The sequence below is a fragment of the Dermacentor variabilis genome, chromosome 5 (assembly GCF_050947875.1).
Source record: "Dermacentor variabilis isolate Ectoservices chromosome 5, ASM5094787v1, whole genome shotgun sequence".
In the NCBI taxonomy this organism is placed as follows: Eukaryota; Metazoa; Arthropoda; class Arachnida; order Ixodida; family Ixodidae; genus Dermacentor; species Dermacentor variabilis.
In genome coordinates this window covers 102403313-102416744 of record NC_134572.1, presented here as the reverse complement: position 1 = coordinate 102416744, position 13432 = coordinate 102403313, and the positions used below count along the sequence as shown (strand labels likewise).

Here is a 13432-nt window from a genome sequence, read left to right as displayed (position 1 = left end):
CGAACGTCAACTTCCTCTGCTTTTCAAAACAGCTCTAGAGTAATAAACAAGGATATGCTGTGAAAACCTGTGCTCTTGCAAACGTACGTAGAAGCAATCCAGAGGAAGTGCCACGAAGGAAACTAGTTGGAATGTTGTGTGCCGCGAGTTCAATGTTTTTTATGGAACGTAAAAGAGTCAAAACACGTCTTAGTGAATCACAATATCTATTAGCGCAATAAATCTAATGTATGGCCAAATGACTCTTGCTGCTCCTGAATGAGCAACAAACACTAATTTGGATGATTGAGCGTATTATGTTGCATTATTACCGATTCGTCTAATAAGTCCGGACAATAAGCTAGGAGAGAAGTTACATAATTCTCTGACCATTTCTGACAGAAAAACAAAAGAACAAGGTTGAACCGGTTCTTTGTTATATGGAGCTCAATTCATTTTTGTTTGTGCGTCAGCAGAACCCTTATACTATGCTATAACAACATAAAACGAAGTATAATGTAAAGTGAGGTCTTAGACATCGAAGGAAAAATTCCGTTGTGTTACCTCGAAAAAATAAATCCGCGGAACCAGTAAATTTTACCCTCTATTGTTTCCTTTGCTTCATTAACAGTATATTTGAGGAGAAATGTACGAATTCATTAAATGTTTGTGTTTTACGTGCCAAAACAACAGCACGATTATGAGGCACGCCGTAGTAGGGGACTTCGGATTAATTCTGACCATCTCGGGTTCTTTGACGTGCACCTAGAGCACTGTACATAAGCGTTTTCTGCATATCGCTCACCCCCCCCCCCCACCCCCCCTCCGAATTGCGGCCCCCGTGGCTGGGGTTTCAACCCGCGCTCGTGGGCTTATCATCGCAACGCTGAGGCCGCTACGCCACCGCGGCGGGTAAACATATCGAGTAGTCGCTGAAAGTCACGTACCGAATAACACCTGCGAAGTTACTGGTTTAGAACTTCAACTTCTATTGCGGTTTGCTGCAGTGACATTCATTATGAATCACACTGTCTTTTGCAAGTCGTATTACACGAGAATGCCTACAAAGTTATTTTATCACTGCGTCAGCGGGTTTTAAAGGGGCGCAGGTGGAAATATAGGTTTGTATGCCAAGACAGTGCGCTGTAACAACGTATGTGTGCGCTTGCTATCAACGCAACGGCTCCTCTCCAGTACACACCTCTTACTCAAGGAATCATACGAGTCAACGTCATTCTTGTCCAGCTGCAGACAGTATTGCGCCAGTAGACCTCCGAATTTCCCCAGATTTACCACCTAAGCCTCTGCAGGTCGAATAGAAATTTATGCTTCGGGCAGACTTTAAAAAAAAAAAATTGATTTTCGTGAAGAGGAGGAGGAGGAGACAAAGGCGAGGAAAGACAGGGAGGTTAGCCAGTGTAAGTAACGGCTGGCTACCCTGTGCTGGGGAAAGGGGTAAAGGGAATAAAAGGAGAAAGAAGAAGAAGAGGGAAAAAAGTTGAAACTAGAAAAATCACGCAGTAACGCGATACTACGCGTTACAACATTCAAAAGCGGTCGCACAATTCGCATGTCCTTAAAAACTTCAGCAAAGCCCTTAAGGCCTTGAGTGCCGAAGCCTGTCTGGACCAGTGTCCTAGAGATTTTCCTATGTAAAGGGGCGATTGTCCAGTTTTTCAATCGCGTTCATGTTCGTGAAGAAGTGTCCAGTTAACGCTCCCACTGTTGTTTTTTAATTATTGAAATGAATAATAGGTGAGGTTGGCGCCTTTATGAGGGCACCGGCTACTCCTTGTGACGTGCCAAAGGAAACAAATATGCGCAAAACTGGAGAATAATGTAACGAAATGTGGCCCTCAGTGGGAACACCAGAGAATAAAACTATACATTCCAACAGTGCATGCATCGCAGTTTTGTGCGTGGGTTCAGTTCACATACGCATATATAAAGTCACAATTTTGAATAGCCAAACACAGAACACATATAAGTAAACTGCAAGCAAAGAGCAAAAGTAATTACACAAAGCGTTAAAATTACGATCACCACATAAATCAATTTTGAAGCCAAAAAAATTATATCACTTGTTTAGCTCATTAGGATAAACTCAAATTTAATATCTCCCCAAAATGTTGGTGTCCTCAAACAACTTTTGCAAAGCAAGAAGTGCTTTTTTCTTAAGGCCCGCAGTTGGCTATGGACTAAATATATTTGTAAGAGTGAATGGTCTTCTTTCTAAAAGCAAGAAATGTGCTTGGAAATAGCCTTGGTTGTGGAATATATTTCGTGCCCTCGAGAAGCAGATGGATGGCCACAAGAACACTGAGGATTACAGCCACGTTTAATCCTGTATCAGAACTGCCTCGTAAATGCAGTACTAAGCCGCAGGCGGTGCACTAATGTTTCGAATTGTCTGTTTTATCTCAGATTTGAAGGTTTACATATGGGTCTATAAAGTATAACTCCGAGTTCTTAGATTGCTCATCAAACCAGGTGTTTTTGCTGAGAAGACAGGATATCTGTCTCAGTAGCAGGTGGACCTCACTACGCAAAATGAGAAGATTGATGGTCTCTGCCTTATTGTGCGCCCGATTCGCAGCAGTGTCCGCTGTATCATTACATGGAGTATTGCAGTGCCAGGGTATCCACTGAAATGCAATTACGTGATAACTTACGTGACTGCGCTTGCTTTTGTTCTGGCGCGTAACTGTGCCGGCCCGACTTTTCGCTCAACGAACTTTTTAGTAGTTCAAGAACTTTCACACTCTGGCAAACGGCAACCAAATGGCAGCTATATCGGCACGCGAGACCTCCAGAATATAGCAAGAAGCGACGCCAGGGTACGAGCGCATAAGTGAACAAGGGACCCATTTCATGTGCACTGGAGCATCGTGAAGTTGAGCTTAGGAAAACTCCCCTTGGCTGCCACGCTTGGACAAATTGCCGGGGGGTAAATAGTTTCTAGGCCGGCTATCGCGCATCGCCTCTCATTGGCAGCCCCCGCTGCGGCTGCGTGTTCCTCTCCGTTCCAAAGCACTTTTCGTGAGCTGATGTGTTTTAATCAGCAAAGTAATCTAGTGAGGATTAAGCAGGGCACGTGGACCGGGGGAACTCGTCTTTGAAACAGTGTTATTTTAACACATTGCGGATTATGCCCTTAATTACGGCCGTGTTCTATCGTGAATGATGCTTGTTTTGCGTTTTCGATATAAAAATTATATCGGGTTTTGCACGCTTGAAAGGTTCTTTACTTGTCATAAAAACATATTGTAATTTTTCTGATAAAGGCTTACTATAAACGTTTTCATGTTTTAAATTCTCACGGAAAGATTTCATGCCCTATGATTCCTGTAATTATTGGACAGATATAACGCATGTTTATTTTTTCTGCCTTTATTGCCATAGAAATCTAATTGCTTTACCTGGAGTGTTATACATTCCGTTCTCGGCGTCTCGCTCGAAAAATATCGTTTGTGAGATAAATATGGGCAAGTCAGACGCATTAACGTAACGTAACAGGCCCAAAATACTGCGAACACTGCCATTGCAGTCTTTTGATCAATAAAAGACTGCTTCCGCTAACTTTCCCAATGTGTGCATTAGAAACTTGTAATGTCAATTAGAGCGGGTCGTTCTTTGTTGGTGGCTGTTTTTGTGTCATCATACTTTTCTGCCGATTATGAATTTCTGCCTATGTTCATTTGGACTACTGTCAGCAGTTCGAGTGCACTGGGTTGCTCTTAGGCTGGCTGACTCAGGGAGTTTTTTACAACGTTTCTTAATAAAGTTCGAGGTTGCATTATGAGCAGAAGTCATCCTTACTTCGAACTACTAAGGAAGCAATCAAAGCAACCCCGAATCATGCGCTCGCATACTAGCGTGCGCTCCAGGAACCTAATCTTAGAGATCTCGCGTGCTTCTGTGATAGGAAGAAATTTCTACAGCACTGAAAGCATGCCTCTCAACTTCCTTGCCGAATCAACGAAAGAGAGAAAAGGCGAGAAGAGTGGAAGGAGAACAAAACTAAAGAAAACTATTTTGTTGAAACTCTCCGTCGATGGCACTTTCTTCAGTGTCTGGCGATATAACTTAATTCTGGGTTCGCTTTAGAGCCTAGATAAGCCGTCATACACTACTTAGGGTGAAACGGGGTCGCGTTAAATACAGACTTTTGTTCTGGATAGCATTTATTTTGAGCTTATCGGTTTGTAACTTTTCAGCAGTAGCAGCGTGAAGGTGGTACCTGCAGCAACATGTGGTTTAGGCACAGCGCTGTCGTTTATCTTTGTCTCCCCGCCTATCCTCCTTCTCTCGCTTTCTCTCTTGCTTTCCTAGAAAATTTTAGGATCAACTGAAGAGGAACGGAAATGTAGTATGTGAAACAGTGCGGCATTTTAACCTAACAGAGTATGATTTGTTTTTTGTTTTCATTGCCGATCAGCGCAGCCCTTCAGATGGTCTCAGAAGCTTCGTCTCAAGCCTACCTACCACAAGTATGCTCGCCGCACAGTGTAACGTGCTCATTGTAAATGTACGTTTAATTATTATTCCCTTCGAGCAAGTAGTATAATCCCTCTTTAATCTTCCCAGTTCGAATGTTCATTAGCCTTCACGTAAGGTTTTCTTAATTATTCGATCGCAATGTACGCATCACCATGCCACGTCAGCAGATGAGGATCCGGTGACACGACAACCTATGACGCAAGTACTATGTTCATCCGCCACTTCACCCGCCGTGGTTGCTCAGTGGCTATGGTGTTGGGCTGCTGAGCACGAGGTCGCGGGATCGAATCCCGGCCACGGCGGCCGCATTTCGATGGGGGCGAAATGCGAAAACACCGGTGTGCTTAGATTTAGGTGCACGTTAAAGAACCCCAGGTGGTCAAAATTTCCGGAGTCCTCCACTACGGCGTGCCTCATAATCAGAAAGTGGTTTTGGCACGTAAAACCCCAAATATTATTATTATTATTATCCGCCACTTCGTTAAATGGTAACTGACTTCATATATATACAAATGTACGGTTCTTATCAGGCGACCACGAAGACAATCATTATTGGTTCGGGCAATCGGTCGCGTTACTCACTAACGAGTAGTGGATAAAAAGCTTGCACGCCCTTAAAGCGAAATTTTGCTAGCCATTCGTTGTCCCGTGCGTATTGTCACAATTTTTCCAGCGGTTTACGTATTGGCTACTGAGCACTCAGATTACAAACCCCGTTATGGACCCCTTTTTCCTCTTCAATAAGCCCCTTCCAAACAGTTTTTGTTTTCATCATTTTCAAGGTATCAAGTTATCAAGGTATCAAGGTATCAAAAGATCAAGGTATCATGTTAGGCCGGGTTCTGCCTAGCGAGCAGGACGCTCACTTCCTGCCTGGCTACTTTATTCCTCCATGAGCCGTGCATGTCGAGCTGAGGCATCGGATGCCTACAACGGTCCCCTAGATTGGCGCTGGAGCCCTTAGTGTAAGCGTCATAAAAGAAGCTTGTTATGTCGGCTGACACTGCGTTTATGGGGACTACAGAAACATCATTTTATATATCTGTGCTCTCATAAACGTGAGCCCAGGTCTACTTCTGGTGAATATAGGAGAGGCCTAAGTGGTTGGTTATGTGACCGCCTGAGAACTGCTTGGGGGTTGTCGGATTTTTCAGCGGACGTTGACGGATCGTTCTATTCTGTGCATTCTTGTCAGGCGTACTTGTGATCTTCCAGACCTCCCCGTCTTAACATTACGAGGCCGCTGTGAAAACATGCGAATGCTGTACGACACACAAACAACGCAATACTGCTGCCATCGCTCAAAAATATATTGTTCCCAATGGCTAGAGAACGATCACATGCCAGCAGCCAGGCATTCATCCCAACTCTCATTCATTCATTCATTCATTCATTCATTCATTCATTCATTCATTCATTCATTCATTCATTCATTCATTCATTCATTCATAGCCAAAGCACCATAAAAGCTAAGGTGCCTAAGCAATGGTGATGCAGCCGCAGGCTCGATGTTGAGAATGAATGACAGTTCGCAGCAAAGTTGCAATTCAACGCTCCGTAGCGGTGTTTGCTTTCTACTGATTTGCTCGTTACTCATTTGATAGGTGCCATTGATGTACGTTATCGATGAGCTAAAGCAGAATTTTTAGCGTGGCCATTTAGCTTGGTCCAGTCTTTATACAATACGGTACTCGAACCTTAGAGCTCAAAATTATGCTCCCTCCGGCAGAACGTACAACCAACGACTTTGCAAACAAGCTAGCTTTCGCTTTCTCATTCCTGATTAAGGTATACAATAAATTCCCCGCACAAGTAGCTGCCATCGTCAGGAATCCTGCACCGTAATAAGCGACAGTAGAAATATAATTTCCAGATTCGGACCTGATAAGATTAATTGCAGAGTAGCAGAAATAATAAAAAAGGCTGGATACTTCGGCTCCTAGCTACATCTTCTTTATTTAGCTGCCAGTTAGAGTATGCGTTGTGGGAGTAGGCTTTGAGAGTGTGTTTTATGGAATTCACATTTGACACCCAGTGTTGTAATACGAATGAATGATTCACACTCCATCTGTTTACGAGCAGTAAAACACCGCTAAACAACAACAGGAGGAGAGGGACACAGACAACAGCGCTGGTGTCTGTGTCCCTCTCCTCCTCCTGTTGTTTAGCGGTGTTTTACTGCTCGTAATCATGAACCAACCAGCCCAAATGCGTACCCATCTGTTTGTTTGGTCCCTCTCGCACGTTACACACGCCTTATGCCGCCTGATTCTCAGCGACACACACAGTTTTCCCAAAAGTGCTAACTCAAATGTATTACGCTGTACTATATGTTGTGCAGACATACATGAATAAGGTCGTTTGGTTGTACCGTGTGCAGCATTCATAATCGGAGAAAGAGAGAGATGAAGAGAAAAGGCAGGGAGGTTAACCAGATATCAGTCTCCGGTTTGCTACCCCACACTAGGGATGGGGGATAGGGGTTAGAAAGAAGACCGAGAGGAAAACGCTAAAAAAAGCAGAAGACACACGCACACACGGATACACACAGAGAGAAAAGGCTTTCCTGGTAAATACGTTCACAAAGGCCGGTAGATCGCAAAAAGCGCTATAGCGCTTGCACGGCCTTCTTCTGTGACGTTAGGTCCCTTCGATGGTGTATAATTCTTTTTTTTTTTTGCGATAGCGGTTGGTCGTCCAGTTGATCAAGTTCATGGCGAAGGCATTCCCTCTGTGTACTGTACTGCGGACAGGCGCGCAAAATATGGTCAATCGATACTTCATCACCGCAGTGGTCACAGGCTGCGGTGTCGGTCAACCATAAGCGGAATGCATAGGCTTTGGTAAAGGCAACGCCCAACCACAGTCGAAATCAAAAGCGTGGTGTCTTCCACGGCGAAGCTGTGATTGTGCTCGAAGACTTATTGTGGGATGAAGGGAGTGCAGTCGATAATTTCTTAAAAGGGGGTCATTCCATTGTGACATGGTGCACTGCCGAGCAAGCCGGCGGAGCTTCCGTGCTGCGCCAGTTCTAGAAAGTGGAATTGATATGTGCGGCTCCTCAGTATAGGCTGAACGGGCAGCTTGATCGGCCCGTTCAGCCCATACGGCACTGCAGCCGTTCGGACTGCAGCGCCGCGTTTGAATCTCAGAGTATTGTCCACTTGTGTGGCGGTTCATCACCAATGTAATGAAGGGCAGTAAAGAGCGCTGCGAGCTCTACTGCCATCAACGTTGTCGCGTGAGTCGGCTTAAATTTGATTGCAGTAACTTTCGCTGGTATAAGGATCGCCACCTGTGAGTTGTTTGGCAGGACAGATCCATCAGTGTAGATATGCGTAGAGTCACGGTAGTTCTCGTACAAAAATTGTAGCGTGAGCTGTTTAAGGGCTGGTGATGATAGATCAGTTTTTTCGTGATGCCAGGAATTGTGAGGTTGATTTTTGGCTAAGCGAGACACCATGGAGGAATCAAAGGTCTCGCAGCCGGAGTCGTACAAGTTTACAATTATTCATCATATGCGGTAATCGTTTGGCTGAAAGGTGTGCGAGGTCTGTCCGCTGGTAGAGCGGCGAAGTGGTGACGAGGAGTCCTGGTTAGATGCCTTATATGGTTCCTGAGCACTTCCATTTCAATGTGGGTCTTGACAAGGTGGTCTCTAGCGATTACTATCGTAGCCACTGTTGATGCACTCCGAGGCAGGCCTAGAGAGATCCGGAGCGCTTGAGCCTGAAGACTTCGTATTGTGCGTAGATTCGTTTTGCCTGTGTTGGTTATTGCTGGCAAGCTGTATCACAGAAAGCCTAGAAAAAGCACCCTTTACAGTTGTAACATGGTACTTGTCGACATTCCCCATGTCTTGCCAGTGAAAAACTTGAACAGGTGGCAGATGCCTGTAAACCGTTCTTTCACGTTGGATACGTGAGGGCTCTGTGACAAGTCCCTGTCGATTATGACGCCTACAAACGTGTGCGATCGAACATGTAGTATTATTTGGCTATTTATCATTATGCTGTAGTTTGTCATGGGTTTGCGCGTTAATGGCACTAGTGCGCATTTCTCGGAGGAAATTTCCAGGGCTCGATTACGGAGGTAGATAGCAGTTTGCGTGGCGGCTCTCTGAATTCCCGCTCGCAACTTTAGGCGTGCTACTGCACACGTCCATATGCAGATGTCATCCGCGTACATTGACAGCCTGGCTGTGGTTGGCACATGCTCAAGGAGAGCAATTAGTGTTAGATTAAATAACACAGGGCTAAGTACGCCGTCCTGGGGGACACCGCGGTAGCTATAATCTAGACAAGTATGGCCTTCCTCTGTGCTGACAAAAAATTATCGCATGGAGAGATAGCTCCGTATTTATTGAAATATCCGACCACCCACTCCTACCCCTGCGAGAGCAGAGAGGATGGCTTCATGCGTAGCGTTGTCATACACCTCTTTGACGTCTAGGAACAAAGAAGCGCAGCGACGCTTACGGCATTTCTCATGCGGAATGTAGGTGACCAGGTCGACGACTTCGAAAGCCCGCCATGGCATCCGGGTAGGTGTTGTGGTACTCCAAGTACCACTCCAGGCGTCTTAGGACCATCCTCTCCATTACTTTGCCCACACAGCTTGCCAAAGCGATCGGGCGATATCATGAGAGTTCCAAGGGCGACTTGTCTTCCAGCTTTTTGGTAGCGCGCCCTCTCTCTAAGATTTATTGTACAACTCAAAGAGAGCACCTCTCGCACGCTCCCCGAGGTGACATAGGTCTCGGTAGGAAATTCCATCAGGTCCTGGCGCTGATGTACGGCCACACAAAGCTAATGCTGCCTTAAGTTCGTGGATTCAGAATGGTAGATCCATACGGTGATCACGTGGTGGCGGAAAACTACTCGAATCTTGGGAGCTGTGAGGTGGCCGGATAATATGGCGCAGAAATCCTCTGCCGCGTCAATATCCGACCTTATTTTGAGAGAGGACAAGAGCCTTGAATGGGAACCGCTGCACGGGCGGAGACCAGAGTGTCCGGAGGAAGTGTCCGGAGACCGCGCACCATTCTTCATAGTTGCGATAAAGGCTTGCGTGGATCTAGCGACACACAGAATACATTCCAACTTTGCGATTCGAGCTTGTCTGACCGGCGGTGGAGCTTCTTTTTGCGTGCGTCTGGCAATCCGTAAATTGCCTATTGTCTTCGTAGGTCGGTATCTTCGTTCAGCACGTCGTCGGATTGCTCGACGTCGTTCTAGTTCCACATCAAATTCCATCAGTTTCGAAGAGCATGTCAGAGTGCGCATAGTGTCTTGCACCGCGCTCTTCATTGCCCATTCCAAGTCGAAAGATGGATTCGCGTCGCAGTGTTCTTCCATGATAGACTGAAATTTAGACCAGTCCACTCTTTTGATCGTATCCCGTATTTTGGAAAGGGACAATCCTTTGATCGTAACGTACGTGAGGATATGGTCGCTTCCGCGCGTCTCTAGATCCGCAAACAACCAAGCACGCCTGACAAGGCTCCGTGAGGCAAAAGCCAAGTCAAGACAGCTGCTGTATGGGGAGCCACGTAGAAACGCAGGACTTCCATCGTACTGCAGCCAAAGTTCATTACTGGAGGCGAAAGATACCACAGTTCTGCTTCTCGCGTTGATCTTCGAACTTCCCCAGAGTGTATGATGGGCGTTGAAATCTCCAATAATGACCCAGCGATCGGGAGTTAAGAAAAGGATGTCTTGTAGTCTTTTATGACGAAATCGACTTGACGTAAATAGGTATGCGCCCACATAAGTAGAGGTAAAATTCTTTTTCCTTACTGTAAGGCATATATATTGATTACCGTCATTAGGTGCCAAAGGCTGATGAATGTAAGTGAGGTCACGGCGAATAAACACTAAAACCTCACTGTTTTCATCAACACTTGACGACATAATTGATTGATATCCAGAAAGCCTGATCGTGTTCGATACGTTCGGCTCGCAAATAACGATAATGCGAAACATATTCGCATACACGAAGAGACGGAAATCCGATATGCGTGCTCTGAGTCCGCACCAATTCCACTGAAGAATAGCTGCTTGCCGAACCTCACCCCTGAAAGAGAGTGGCTTGGGAGTCATGATCTACTCAAGGGTTGCCAGCAGCGGATTCAGAGCGTCCAGTACTTGAAGCGCACTTCTGGCAGATTGTGTGTGCATGTTGTTTAGCAACACGCGAATGGCATTCATTAAAGGCCTAATAAGAGCTGTCACTTGCTCATCTGTTTTCCGCGACTCCTCGTATACAACATCATCCTGTACTGGGGCCGGCTTCTTCTGCAGTTCTTCTGCCGGCCGTGTACGCGGAAGAGGCGGCCATTCCTTTGTAGAGGGAGATCTGGCAGTTTTCTCCCTTCCAACATCGGTGTTTGCAGTGCTGGAAATTTCCGCTGATGGTGCTGCCTGACGAGTTGACTTTTCTTGAAAAGATAATATTTTCCGTCGTGAAGTCCTTCGATGGCAACGACGTCTTCGCCGCACTTTCACAGTAGCTTCTTTGTGGGTAGAGTTGTTCTCACCACTTGTTTAAGAATGGCAATCTCTTTCTTGATCAGGGGACAGTCTTTGGAAGAGGCGCAGTGTTCACCCTGACATTTAGGACACTTTAACGTGGTTGCACTGCAGTTGTCTTCTGAGTGGGGTTCGGCGCATCGAGGGCACTCGGCGGAATTTCTGCAAACACCCTTGACATGGCCAATCTTCCGACAGCTGAAGTATTGCATTGGCCTTGGAATAAATGGTCGAACCTGGTGGCGAAAGTGTCCAACCTTCACGTAGGAAGGAAGGCAGTCCCCTTTGAAGGTTATCCTCACACAACGTGTGTTACCAAGGCGACCAACACGCACAACGACGTTGTGTTCACTTGCTCGCTTTATGAGAACCGGGCGGTCTGCATTAGCTATTTCATTGTCAATGTCATACACGACTATTGTTATTGTGGCACCATTAGCTGGCATGATGGAGCGGACCTTGATGTTACCCAGCTGCGTTATACGTTGTAGTATGTTCAGCGCGCTCGGGTTCATCACAGCGATTGCCAGGATGTTTCGCCTAGTGTTTATCCTGACATCCTTGATCTCGTTCGGCACGGTAGTTTTTAGATATACGGAGAGTGCTTGCCTGTTGAGGACCCGTAGGTTGTCAGCAGCGTTGTGTGGCACAAACAGGATGAAGTGAGGCCATCGTTGAGGCACAGTTTTCACGGTGTTCGAGCTGGGCGCCGAAGATGCGTTAATAATTCTTCGTTTGACCTAGCGGTACTGGACAAGTCAAAAGCGGTCTTCTGAGTACTCGTCACCTGATGTGGAGTACAACTCTGTGTCCTCGCTATAACTCCCCGAGTGAACGGGCACCGTGAGGGTCCTCGGGGTGCTGTACATCCATCACCGCGAAGTAGGGGGCGATAGACCCACAAGTGCAGTGAGAAGTCCAGAAAAGCACAGAGACGGGCGACATGTGTTCCACAAGAGAAGCACTTCGTCTTCCTCCCATCTTCAGCGAAAGAAATATGCACCTAAATATATTAAAGGAAAAGGCACCACATCCGGGCAGCTTCAACACCCACCTACAATGATGGTGAGGAAGAAGTCGTTCTGCGAAGTGCCCTGATCCGTCTCGACCTGGCACGTATAGTTTCCCTGCATCGAAATGTGTGCGCTGAGGATGGTGATGAACGACGGCGATCGGTCGCTCAGGTCGATGCGGTTGTCGAACAGGTTGCACGCAGTGGATGGCGTCCCTTGCACCACACGTAGACCTCGGCGCCGTCCTTGAGCCAGAGTACACGACGCAGGTCTTCGCCGGGCGGCAGCACGAAAAAGCAGAGCAGCGTGGCGACCTCGCCCTGAAGCACGTACTGCGTCTTGTTGCTGTCCGACAGTAGCCGCACCTCGGTGACCACGACGCCCAGCACACCTGCGTCGAGCCGAAACAAATAATGTTATAGTTTTATCGAGTATGGCCGCATGATCGCAGGGTACGGTAACTGATGTCTTGATCACATTGAATGATCCAGGACTAGAAAAGTAGAAAAAGCAGTGCTGACCTAACAACTTGTCACGTGCTATAGTCGCAGGACATGTCGAAGCCAAGTTGCACAGTAACGCGCGACACTGAACATTAACATCCACACTAACAGCACACTACCATTGACACTAACTTGACACTAACAGTAACATCCTTTTCCACTGAAATCCACCGTAGCCATAGACACCATAGCCCAACACCATAGCCACCACGGCTATGGTGTTGGGCTGCTGAGCACGAGGTCGCGGGATCGAATCCCGGCCACGGTGGCCGCATTTCGATGGCGGCGAAATGCGAAAACACCCGTGTGCTTAGATTTAGGTGCACGTTAAAGAACCCCAGGTGGTCAAAATTTCCGGAGTCCTCCACTACGGCGTGCCTCATAATCAGAAAGTGGTTTTGGCACGTAAAACCCCAAATATTATTATTATCCTTTTCCACTAAAAAAATGTCACTACGTAGAAAACCTAAAATGTTGCTGCTTCCACTCATTACATGTGCAAAACAACAGTTGATTGGGTGCGCACACATGATCACAACCAGTACGGTGACCTTGCGATCTTACGCATTGCAATGATCGCTTTCTGGTCACATGGAAACCTGCCCATTTTCCTTTCCTTTGAAACCTGCTCCGTTCTCATTGCCTAAAAAACCTATTCTTCAGTGGCACAAACCTGCACTTATCCTCCCCGTGTCGTTGCTCCCTTAAAGGGGCACTGAACCGACCCCCGGGCTTGATGAAATAACGTAAGTCCGCGGGTAGCATACGCTGCTGTGAACTTTTCAGGCAAGTTTTGATGTCGTACGCGGTACGTGGAACTCGCAAGCGGAGCTCTAAGTCGCCTCTCTCTCAAACGCTCTCTCTTCAACAGAACCCTGTTCCTCATTCTCTTCTGGACGCTTTATTT

General features: G+C 46.7%; 1 pseudogene; it reads right to left on the bottom strand.

Annotated features, from left to right (window-relative positions):
* The window catches only part of LOC142581935 (uncharacterized), a 75067-nt pseudogene that overhangs the window by 11010 nt on the left and 50625 nt on the right, over window positions 1–13432 (bottom strand).